Here is a 12,875-nt window from a genome sequence, read left to right as displayed (position 1 = left end):
GACGGCTCCGTCACCTCTAACCTTTATCTCCTACTTCCCCCCTTGCTCACTGTGCTCCAGTATTGCTGGCCTTTCGATGCCTTGAACACACCAAGCTTTCTCTACCCTCAGGGCACTCACATACCAACACCTCTTCCTGGAATGCTCTTCCACTAACTGCTTCTTCAGGTCATGGCTTGTCATGGCTTTTGAACACATCCACACAGTCTTGGACTTTAACCTATCAAAAGGCGGAATCTAGTTTCCCCTCCCCTTGGCTTTGGACTGGACTTACTTAGCAACTTACCTCTAATGAATAAAATGCTGCAGAAGTTTACTCTGTGTAACTTCTAAGACTAGGTCAAAGAAAGTGGGGGGGAAGAGGGGGGATACAGTTCCCAACTTGGTTCTCTCTCTCAAGATCCTCACCGTTGGAACCCATCCACCAGGCAGGCGGACACATGGAGAGGCCACATGCAGGTGTCTCAGCTGACAGCCCCGTTCAGGTCCCTGGCAACAGCCAGCATTGACCACTAGACATGTAAATGAGAAGGACTTCAGATGAATGCAGTCCCCACCCTCCAAGCTGCCCCAGCTGATGCTACGTAGAGCAGAGACACACTGTCCCCATCAAGCCCTGCCTAAATTACAGATTTGTCAGCAAAATAACTGCCAAAATTGTTTTAAGCCACTAAGTTTTGGGGTCAGTTGTTACACAGCAATAGCTGTCTGGAGTACAGCTCACATGCCCCCTTCTCAGCACTGCCCTCCCTGACTGTTCTACCCTAAGTGTCCACTGGCTCCATCTACCACTAATAAATGATTAATTATTATTATTAACTTCAATGTCCAGCCTAGTGCCTGGCACACAGGAGGTAGGTGCTCAATGAATATTTGTGGAATGATGGATTAAGTAAATGAATCATTCTGTCACATTTAAAGTTATCAGTCATTAATAAGATGGAAGTTGTTTAATCATTTGCAGGATGCTAACATCAAATATTAATTCAGATAGAGGGAAGGGTAGGGACAGAGCATGTTTTTGTGGTGCTGCTGCTTGGGGAGGCTGGGCAGACTCGATGACCTCCACTCAGAGGATTGGATAACTAGAAGTCACTGGGGCCTGGGAAGGAGAAAGGGAGCCCCAAAGACACTAGCCTTCATGTCGGCGCAGCGGACAGTCTGCCTGTTATCTGTTACTGAGGAAGCAAGTGACTCTCTTTGTTATCTGTTATGCCTGCCAGCACATGTCTTTCTCAGACACGGGCAGAGTCCCAACTTGGGACACAGAAGACAGGCGGATTGAGGCAGGAGATGTTTCAGAGAATCATTCTTGCAAGAGATGCTGCAGAGTTGATAATGACAGACATGTCAGATGATTGAATTTCAGGCTGGTTCCTGGGGGCTTTGTTCATTGCTTTCCACTCTGACTTGCGGTTTCCTTGGTGACAGGACAGCTGCTGGGCAGATGAAGGCTTTGGGGCTGCCTGACTAGCTTGGAAACTAACTGACTCTGACAGCTTTGATTGGAATGAAAAGATTTAGGGTCCCTACAAGCTTTCCTAAATTAAACCCTCCCTCCTGGAGTGAGTTTGTTTATAAATGTTGCACTAGATTAGGAGACTTTTCCTGTGGCAAGAGAATTCCTTTACTGTAGAGGTTGACTTGTTGGGGCTGCTGGCAGGGTTTCTGAGGTGGGCTCCTCAAAGCAGCCCAGCCAGGAAAGGCTACACACTCATCTGCTCCCCAGGCAATGCCTCTCAGGGGTATGTACCGATCAGGCCTCAGTAGGAAAACAGAAACCACATCAGCTGTCTTAACAGAAAGAATTTCATCTAGGTAATGGGTGATGTGGGTATTGAAGGCTGAAAACGCAAAAAAAAGGAATATCAAAATAAACACAGAGGCAGTAACTACAGAAGGCAGCTCCTTCTCTGGGACTGGAGAACAAAGGAAAGACATTGGGGTTCTAATCATTTAGGGGTTTGGAAGAGGGGCCCCGCAGAGCTGGAACCCAGACCTCCAAGAAGGGGTGACGGACTAGTATCTCTGAGGCTGTGCTGAGAGTGTTAGAAAGAACTGGAAACTGGAACACATTGCTATTAGAAAGAACTATCACTGCCGGGTGAGGGGTCATTGCTAGAGTGATGCTCACAGGGACAAGGAGCAGTGAGGAAGGAGCAAGTCCCTGCTCCCTCCTCCAGCCTTGTAATCCACCTTGTTGACAGGGCCTAATCTGGAGCTAGATGGCCATACAGAATTGTGATTTTCAGAGTCACAACCCCAGAATCATAGAGTAGCATATAGAAGAGTGGGTCTGAGCTGAGAGATGTCAGCTTCATAACCAGCACGGAAGTCTGAACAAAATGATCGCAGAGGATGGGGAGATAGAACACCCAGGCCACAAACACTCACACCTGCTCCCTCCTTCGCTGGTGGAAATCATTCATGTTTGCTTAGCTCTTTACACATTACACGGAGCTTCTTACATTATCTTATTTAAAGACAGATGATGGTAGCATGAGAGAAACTGCCTATGTGTCCTGGACCAGAGGAGGATGGGAGACTGTCCCGTGTCCAGCTTTGGCCTGCTTCACCCCCACTTTACCCCTGAGCTCCTGCTCTCAGGGCCAGGACAGCCTGGCGCAGCCCGACTCGCGCTTCCCTCATCTAGTGCGTTTCCCAAGATCTGGGAGTTTCCGGCTTGTTCCAGGAGCAGGGGGGAGGGTCACCAAGCAGGACAGTCACCCTGTCTTCCAACCCTGTTTCAGCCAGAATAGCCCCACAGTGTTTGTTTCTCATATTTGGTTTCTAAGTCAGTTTTACACTTGAAGAGAAGGAACTACAGGTGGCAAACCCTTACCCTAGAGGGGGAAGCTGTCAGACTGTCGCCAGCAAGTGTGCTGACAAGGCTGACTTCTAAAGTCTCCTCCTCTGAGACATCCTCTGTCCCAACCAACTGAGGCAGATACCAGTCCCTGTTTGTCCCCTTCAGAGGCTAACCCTCCCCCAAACCTCTTAAGAATGTCCCTTCAAAGGCATGTTGGCAGGTTGTCCACTGCGTGCTCAAACTCTGGGTGAATGGGTTGTGCCTATTTGTATGTGGGTGTAATTTTGAAGTATTGCTTTTTGTTCATATGTTAGTTGATGTGTTTTTCTGCAAGAAGTCTTTTAATCCACCCTAGAGGAAGAGCAGGGAAGGGAAACGGGCGCCTCCATAGGAAGGAAAGAATAGCATTTTTCCTTTCCCAAATGGACCCCAGTCCCACACCTGCCCCTAAGGTCTGTAAGAGCATAAATGGAGGCAGTCGGCCCACACACCCGCCTTCTCTCCCCCCTCCCAACTCCACCCAGCAGTCATTGAACACACACCTCAACCCACATGCCTAAGTCCCACTCAAAGCTCACTACAAACAGCCACCTTTGGCTACCCCTCAGCCCTAGATGAACTGAGCAGCTCACCATGGGCAGGACAGATGGGGAAGTGGCTCATGCAGCCCTGGGAGAGGCTGGGGAATTGGGACAGGAAATTTTGAATCCCAGGTACCCAGGTATGGTCTGAAGGGAGGGACTGGCCTTGGCTGGCGCAGACTTGGTCCATGAACCTCTTAGCCTGTGGGAAGGGGCCAACCTTGTGAATGAAAAATGTTGCCAGCCGTATCAGTAAACAAAGGACGCTGTGGCCATCAAGTCATCAGCTGCTACCGTCACCCCCTTGACAGTGAGTGGAGGGAACTCAGGATGCAGACAAGCACCCTCAGCTGTGCCCCCTGAGGGAGCTCAGGATGTGGAAGAGCAGGACACTGGCCCTAGACAGCCAGGTGCATATCAAAGGGATGATTTCAATGTGCCCAGACCTTTGCGCCTTCCTAGTACATAGAAAAGCACAAAATTCCTTAGCTTGAAGTATCTGATTTTCTTTCGTTAACAGTAATCTTTTGATGTTCCAACTACCTGGTCTTTGCTGCAAAAGCTCATATATTTACCTTGCCCCTCTGGAACAGCCTCGTAGAGTGATTTGAGATGCTGTGTCCTGCGCTCAAGTCCTAATAAGATCCACCAAGTAAAACATAACTCTCAACGTTTAGGTTGTGCATTTTATTTCAGTCAACAACCCCTACCAGGGTGGCGGGCGGAGGGAGGCAGGTCCTGAAATCATGGCTCAGGATTGTAGTCCAATAGGACAAAAGAGGCTGCCTGGGCAAAGCAGATCCCAGAAGGAGGGCAGTCCCATGCAGCCAGCCTCCTTCTGAAGCCCCCCACCCAGGCTGGTACCCCTCGGCCAGGACAAGAAGCAAGAGAAGTCAAGGTAAGGGGCCAGTGCTCAGCAGCAGTGCCCGGTAGCAGACAGGACAGGGGTAGCCACAGCCATGCAGGCTGGCCAGGGGGCCGCTTCCTTAGCAGAAGCCCGGGGGCACTCCATTCAGGCCCCCACAGGCCTTCACGACCCCAGAAAGACATGCGAAGGAGGTGGGCTCCCCAGTGAAGGGCTCTGGGCCACACCCTGGCTGACAGCTGGCGTTGGGGGAGGATGGAGTGATGGCTGATTACAAATTAATTCTAGAAAAGCAGAAATATAGTATTTCTTCACCTTGTTACACTTGCCAATTTTAGGTCCCTTCCCAGCTGTGCCCACCACCACCCCTACTGTCATAAAGCACAGAGTTCTTGAGTTTACTACCCTCCACTTTAATACCTAATATATATTTTAAAAACTTTTTCTATGGAGAAATTCAGAGAAAGGCAAAGTAGACAGGAGAGTACAATAAACCCAGATGTACCCATCACCGAGGGTCAGTGCCCATCAGCTCACACTCTTGTTCTATCCGAGACCCCATCTATGTCTCCCCTCCTGGATTATTTTGAGGCAGTCCCAAGTATCATTTGGTTTCTTCAATTAATATTTCAGTGCGTATCTTTTTAAATTGATTCTTTTAAAAAGTATTCACCTCAATGCCTTTACCACACCTTGATAAAAATTCCTTAATATCCTCAAGTATCCAATCAGTGTTCTCATTTCCATGTCTCCGAAATATGACCCGTGGTGCTTTGGGAGGGACCTGGGCAGAAGCATAATCCCAGACAGGACAACAGTGGACCTGGCTGTGGCTTGGACCAGGTGGGTGCTGTGAACAAAACACACTACAAGCCTTATCGGTAAACAGGGATGCTGTGGCCATCAAGTCGGCAGCCGCTACTACCACCCTGACAGTGAGCTCAGGATGCAGACAAGCAGGCAGCCCGGCCTTGGCTGCCACCCCCAGCGGTGCCCCCTGCGGGGACTCAGGATGGGACGCACAGGAGGCTGGCCCTAGACAGCCAGGTGAACATCAAACGAATGGTTTCAATCAGCCCAGAATTTTGCGCCTTCCCATATATAGAAAAGCACTAAATTAAAATTAATTAAAAGTAGCTTTTCTTTAATTAAAAGTAGCTTTTCTTTAATTAAAAGTAATCTTTTGATGTTCTGACTACCTGGTCTCTGCTGTAAATCTCCTATATATCCCGGCTCCTCCCCTGTGCCATTGGAGCGGTCCCTCAGGGCGATCTGAGAGGCTGTCCTCCTAGGCTCGAAGGGTTCAAGTCCTCAGAAATGTCCACCAAATAAAACATAACTCTCAAGTCTTAGATTGTGCATTTTATTTCAGTCGCTAGTGCAAAAGGTTTGAATGGGGGGAGAAAATGGTGGGAGATGGTCAGGGAGTATGGGACCCTGAGTGAGCACTGCGCAGAGGGCACAGAATCCTCTTCCATTCCCTTCCAGCCAGAGGGCAAGGGGAAGGTCAGGTAGGAAGACATGGTCAGGGAACAGCCAGGTCCACTTTTCCCCCTTCTCTCCTGGGCACCCACTTGGCACATCCACCCGCAGCACTTTGGTCTCCCATCGCAGCCCAGAGGCTCCTAAAGGGAGACACCTTCTCTCCTTCACTTGCTCATCCCCAACACAAGCAAGGGACTTGGCACACAGCGCTGTGTGGTGAATCACTGGCTGGACACTGCTACAGCTAGGAGGCCACTGCTGGGGGCCAGCGCAAGCCAGCGCAAAACGTGCCTCAGTGGCTATTGATTCTTTTGAATTAAAGTTATTTTTTAAATGGCCAGCGCAAGAGGGACACTCTGACCCTCCCTTCGGTCTCCTTGAAAACAGGAAATAAACTTCTTACGTGAAAGATGCATTTCCTGCATCTGGAGGTAAACAGATGCCCTTATCTGCAGAGACGGCGACTTCAGGCCCAGAAGCTGTATAAACAAACCGTGTTACTTCCTTAACTTACTACCCTAAGTCCAAACCCTGTTTGGAGAATCTTCACTAATTGGTCACCCAAAACCTGAGTTTTTTTTATCCTGTCAATTCCTCATGAATGTATTATTTCTTTGTCTGAAACTATAAAAGCCACCTGCTTTGGCCCCTTCTTGCCCATGAATTCTATGAGACCGCTATGCACATGAATTCAAATTTGTATATTTTTCTCCTGTCAATCCATCTTGTGTTCATTGGGTAGTCCAGCCACAGGGACTCAAGAGGGGCACGGGGGCAATTGCCCCCTCCACCACACCATTCAGCCCCACAGAGGGAGTGGGGCTGCCCGGTCAGGAGCCCGCACATGCTGGCACCAGACTGCCGGGGTTCTAACCCTACCCCTGTGCTTCCTAAATGAGCAATCTTGGACAAGTTATTTACCCTCTGTGCCTGCGTTTCCTCACTATACAATGGAAATTTGTATTTTAGAACCTATTTTATTACGTGCCTTTGCGTTTACGTGTATGAAGCACTCACACAATGCTTGACGCCTAGTACGTGTGCTCGACGACCCTCGCGCGTGCCATGATTGCTATTATGCCAGGGGTCGACTGGAAACATGCACAACCTAAAAGTTGAAAATTGTATTTTATTCATCAGGCTTCTGAGGACTCAAGCTTGAGAGGCAGCCTCTCAGCTCTGGGGGACTGCGCCAAAGACGGAAGAGGGGAGCCAGGATACACGGGGTTTTGGCAACAAAAACCAGGCGGTCAGAACATCAAAAGATTACTGTTAATTAAGGAAAACCAGATACATCAAGGCAAGGAATTTAGCGCTTTTCTATTTAAGGGAAGATGCAGGAGTCTGGGCTCGTTGAAATCATTCCTTTGATGTGCACAGTAACTACCAAGGGCCAGTGCCCTGTTCTTTCCCCTCCTCCTGAGCCCCCCAGGGCACACTCTCGGGGGAGGTTATAGTGGCTGATGCTTCATGGGTACAATATACTTTGCCTACTGATATGGCAGGTGACATTCTTAGTCCAAACAGGTAAATCACATTTATTGTGCAGGTTCCCTGTAGTTCTCAGCCATCAGCAGAGGTTTGACACCTTCACCTGCTGGCATGAGAGGCTTAGATACCACCCAAGAGGCAGCGGAAGGCAACAGCCCCTCCCTCCCTCCCGGGTTAACATTCCAAAGATACCTGCAAGGAGGCCCAAGAGCAGCTGTGTGTTGGCCAAGAGAAGGCAGTGCCTCCCACCTGCAGCCAGGCCACCCCCTTGCCTGCGACTTGCGTACCAGTGCAGCCAGGGCTGTACCCAGTGTCTGGACCCGTGAGTGGCTGGCACCACCTGGGGGCCACCTCGGGATCTGCGGGGAGGCCACGTGCACTTGGGACAGTGGTGGGGTACTTTCATTTTATTTTATCCTTTACACATTTATTAAACTGTGAATAAAAAATATTGCCTGCCATAGCAGTAAACAAAGGGCACTGCAGACATCAGCCATCAGCCACTAACTTCGCCAGCCCTGATAATCAGGATGGTTCTCAGGATGGAGACAAGCAGGCCACCTGCTGCCAAGCCCTCAGCCACTGCAGCCACCGCCAACAGTGCTCCCTGTGGAGACTCAGGATGGGGGATACAGGATACAGGTGCTGGACAGCTAAGGGCGCATCTCTTACCTGGTCTTTGTCCTCAAAACTCCTATATACCCTGGCTCCTCCCCTCCCTCAGAGCCATCTGAGAGGCTGTATCTCAGGCTTAAATCCTCAGAAATGTCCACTAAATAAAACATAATTCTCAACTTTTAGGTTGTACAACTTTTAGGTTGCACATTTTTCTTTCAGTTGACAACCCACTGCTGTGTGTTAGGCTCTAGTGATGTGGGTAGAAATAAAGGCAACTTCTCTTCCCCCATGGTGTTTATAGCATGATGGAGGACACAGGACCCTCCGCAAACGATTCAATGAGCAATACCAACGGCTGGAAAAGAGATGGATACAGTGCTCGCTTCAGCAGCACATATACTAAAATTGGCAAGACACAGAGAGATTAACGTGGCCCCTGAACAAGGATTACACACAAATTCATGAAGTATTTCGTATTTTTACTATATTCAGTATCTTGTAGTAATTTACAGTGAAAAAGAATAAGAAAATGAATATATGTATGTTCATGTCCGACTGAAGCACTGTGCTGTACCCCAGAAACTGACACAACATTGTAAACTGACTATACTTCAATAAAGATACATTTTTAGATACAATAATAAAATTAAAAAGAAATGAATACAAAGGAGGGAATAACTAATGCAGTCATTCCCTAAGAAATCCAGTGGTGCGAGGCACAGTCTGAACAATAGAAAGAAAGAAAGAAACCAACCAGCGTTCCTGCTCCTAGGGAGTCCATGGTACAGAGGACAGACGAGCAAACTTAGACGGAAGGGACAGAGCTAAGAAGGGCCTGGCCCGGGACTGAGACAGGAGGGAAGAGGGCAGGGCACAAAGCATTGGAGGAATGACACAACAGTTGAGGACAAGACAAACTGGTTAGAACCAAGATGGCAGATTTGACTTCCTGTAGACCTTGAGCCTCATGGAGCACCCTCAGGTATGGGACAGTTCCTAGGCTGACCATAAAGTGTCCAAAAGTGGGCAGGGGTCTGATTCCTGCCCCTTCCTCAAAGTAGTTGGAATAATCCTCCTACTCATTAGCATATGAAATTCCAAGCCCATAAAACCTAACAACTCGACCCTTCATGATCTCTCTCTCTCTCCCCTCTGTTCTGAGACAGCCTGCACTCTATCTCTGGAGCGTGTATGTCTCTAAATAAACTTGTTTTCACTTTACTATGCCTTGCTCTTGAATTCTTTCCTGCACGAGGCAAGAACCTATTTTCCAGCAACAGGACCAGAGGTGCCCAGAAGGCGATCAGGGAGACTTTCCAGGAAAACTTATTACTTAAATTGAATCTTAAAGAATGGGCAGAATTTCACCAGGTTGGGAGGTGGGAGAGGAGTATCTTCCGTAAACCTGTGGAAGCAAAAGGAAAGGATGTGGGTTGGAGAGTGGCAAGTGTTTGTGTCTGAAGAAAAGAAACACAGAAGTGCTGGGACACGGGGCTGGAAAGGGAGGTGGTGGTCGGATTGTGAAGGGCTTGGTTTGACAGGTGAAGAAGTTTGAACCTGATCCAGAAGGCAGCAGGAAATGGGAGAGGTTCTAAAGCAGAGAGCTGAGCTATAGGAAGTTCACCCCGCAATGCAGAAGTGAGGACTGGAGAGAATCCTAAAAGCTCAGAATCATATGTGTCAGGGTCATGCCGAGCACTTGACGTCACTTTTATTTTTAATCCTCTAAATGGGTCTATGGGATAAGAACTATAATTATTATGTTTTTACCAAGGTGGGGGGAAACAAGCAGCCATCAAATACTCACTAGATTCAAGCTTAAGTTCAAAGTCGGTCAGCTGTGGAGCCTGAGTTCTGCAGGATGAGCAGAGCCAGTGGTGCTGGTGAGGGGGCAGCGCTATGGTGGGCGAGGGCCGGCTCTAGAGTCAAGACCAGCTTTGTGGGTGGAGTCAACAACTTTCTGACTGTCCGATCTGCGAGATGAAGACTAGGAAAGAGCTGGCGATGAGAGTATAATTAAAAGTTCATTTCTGAGATAAATTTTAGACCTGAAAACTATCCATCGTCCAGGACAAACACCTGCTCTATGCATGCTCCTGGCACTGCATCAACCCACGTGCAACTGTACCCAATTGTCTGCCGCCCCCCAACGAGGAAGGACGAGGCCACAGTTTCCAAGTGCAGACCTCCACTGGCTCCCATCCTTGTGCCTGCTCTTAGCCGCCATTTCATCCATTGGCCCACCTCCCGCTGCCTGAATAATTTTTTATCTCCCTTTCTACTGAATTTTACCCCAAAACATATGTCCACCATGACTTCTCCCATCTTAAAAAAAAAAAACAACAAACCTCCTTGACCCCAAGTCTCTCCCAACCATCACCATTCTATTACATTCATCCTCTTCGACGGAGTTAATTATACTCAGACTCCATTTTCTCTCTTATTCTTTCTTAAAGGCACTTCAGTCCACGTCATTTCCACACCACTAAAATTGCCCTTCTTGTGGTCCCTTATCACTCACCATTGCAATCTCAAGTCAATTGAGAAATTTTATCTTAGGTGACCTGTCAGCAGCGCTCAACACGAGTCACTTGACCCTCCAGATGAGCTCAGCTCGGGCTGACACAGGACCTCACAAGGCACCCTGGGCTGATCCATGCGTCCTTCATTTAGGGTACACCCAGCCTCATGCCCTCAATGGGGATGCAGCTACAGAATGGCCATGTGGGCATCAAAGCTACATCAGCACTTCCACTGGAGTCCCTGGGAAGACCATAGGGCTGATAGTCAGTCCTGACAGTGAAGTATGTGTGTCATAACACCAAACGCATCATAGTTATCCTGACCATGAACCTGTTTAGGGCCCACATGGATGATCCAGGGCACCCAGCTAGCAATTTCCCCTCTCTCTTATCATAATTTATTCTCTCTCTCTCTCTCTACTGGATCATTGTCATCAGATTAAAAATATCCTGCAATTCTTCCCATCTTGAAAAATAACCTGTTGGCTCCTATACCTTACTTACACCTCTGTCCTATTTCTGTGCTGCATTCCTGTGGAATTCTTCTAAAGACTCAGCTACACGCACTGCCGCTGGCCTCCTTCTCTGCCATCTGGAAAACACCTCACCTTCCCCCAGACTGCTGTGGCCCATCCAGGTCAACAGTGACCTCCCTCTGCCAAATGCAATGGTCACCAGTGCAGCTCCTTTCCTGCCTCATTTGCAGACTCTCCACACTGGAAACTCTTAAGCTTTTAGTCTTTAACATTTTTTTCTTATTTTTACTCATTTTTAAGGTGATCTCATCCAGTTCCATGATTTTAATATGTTTATAAATTTAGGACATCTTAATTTTTGTTTCTGGCCTTAACGCTCTCCTGAACTCCAGTCCTACATACTTAACTACTGACTTACCATCTCTGTCTGGTATCAGATTAGCAGCTTAAACTCCATGTGCCAAAAACAAGACTTATCTCATTTCTTTCCTTTCTCCCTCCCACTTCCTCTCTACTTTCCTCTTTTTCTTTCTCTCTCTCTCTCTTTTTTTTGCTTATAATAATGGGGAATTTCAAACATCCACAAATGTAGATAGATAGACTGGTATAATGAATCCCCATGTACCCATCATAGAGGTTCAACGATTACTAACTCATGGTCAATTTTGTCTCTCTTCCGCCCAGCCCTGTACTATTTTGAAGCCAGTTCCAGACTTAGACAGTGTATCATTTCATCTGTGCATATCAAAAAGATGAAGCCTCATTTTAAAATATGGCCATCATATCATTATTATACTCATATAAAATAACAATTTCTTAGTATCACCTTAAAGCCAGTCAGTGTTGGAATTTCCAATTGTCTCATAATTTTTTGTAGGCTTGTTTGTTTGGATCAGGATCCAAAGAAAGAGCTACACAGTGTGATGGGTTGATATACATTTTAAATCTCTTTTAATCTGTGAGTTCTTCCTCCCTTTCTCTTTTTTCTTTTCAATTTACTTGTTGAAGCAAGGCCATTTGTTCCATAGAGTTTGCCTCATTTTGGATTTTGCTGAATGCACCCCATGGTGTAGATTAACACATCCCACACTCCTCTGTATTGCCTACAAATTGGTATTTGGAGTCTAGAGATGGTGGGAGCAGCCTTCCACTGGGAAGCACACAATGTCTGCTTTTCGCTCTTTTTGTCATATTCAGAGAAGTTTATGCTCACTGCCTGGGCCTAATATCCCATTAAGATTGTCACATGGTGACATTCAAATTCTATAATTCTTTTTTATTCATTAGCTGGGATACTTTGGTAAAAAGACAAGTCCCCTCATCTACTCTTTGGGTACCCTGGGGTACAGTTTATATAGGAAAAGCAGGATAAATGCTTGATTCTTTCCCTTTATTAACCACTTTTCAGAATACTGAGATGGTTCTCTATCATTCTCCAACAGAGGCAGATTAAGAGAACATTGTAGTATCACTAACATCTTTGTCTTAAACATCTTGGATGATACTTAAGTCCACTGCAGTTGTATCCTAACTGATGCTCACATTATCCCATCTTTAGCAAGTGACTGAGTCTTTCTGCCAGGATCCTGTCTCTGACAACTTCCTTGCTACCGGATGTTTTGAGATGCTCCAGGATCGCTTGCATTTCCTGTCCTACACCTGGGATCAGCAAACCTGGGAAATAATATTTAGAGACCATAATTTGAGTGCTAGGGTGATTGTTCTTCCTGTATTGGTTCAAAATAGATCTCTTGATGCTCTCCTCAAATTTCTGCCCCTCTCCCAGCTTGCTGCAATCTCAGTGGATGACAACTTTATTCTTCCTGTTACTCAGGTCAAAAACCCTGGGGTCAGCTTTGATCCTCTCCTTCCTTCACATTTCCTATCCATGCTATTAGCAAGTCTACTGACTTTATCTTCAAAACCCATCCAGAGGGAAGATTGCCGAGATGGCGGAGTAGATGGTCATGGTGCTCACCCTCTTCCACAAATACAACAAAGACTACATCTACCTACAGAACAATTTGC

At 47.2% G+C, this 12,875-nt stretch overlaps 1 non-coding gene across 1 annotated transcript; it reads left to right on the top strand.

Moving 5' to 3' along the window:
* Window positions 1–8,224: 8,224 nt before the first annotated feature.
* LOC116669084 lies at window positions 8,225–8,330 on the top strand. Its single transcript, XR_004326472.1, has one exon. It is a non-coding gene; the product is annotated as a U6 spliceosomal RNA (small nuclear RNA).
* The last annotated feature ends 4,545 nt before the right edge of the window (window positions 8,331–12,875 follow it).

Source organism: Camelus ferus, chromosome 15 (assembly GCF_009834535.1).
Source record: "Camelus ferus isolate YT-003-E chromosome 15, BCGSAC_Cfer_1.0, whole genome shotgun sequence".
Classification (NCBI taxonomy): domain Eukaryota; kingdom Metazoa; phylum Chordata; class Mammalia; order Artiodactyla; family Camelidae; genus Camelus; species Camelus ferus.
Note: the sequence above shows the minus strand (reverse complement) of the source record. Positions and strands in the feature narration are given on the sequence as shown.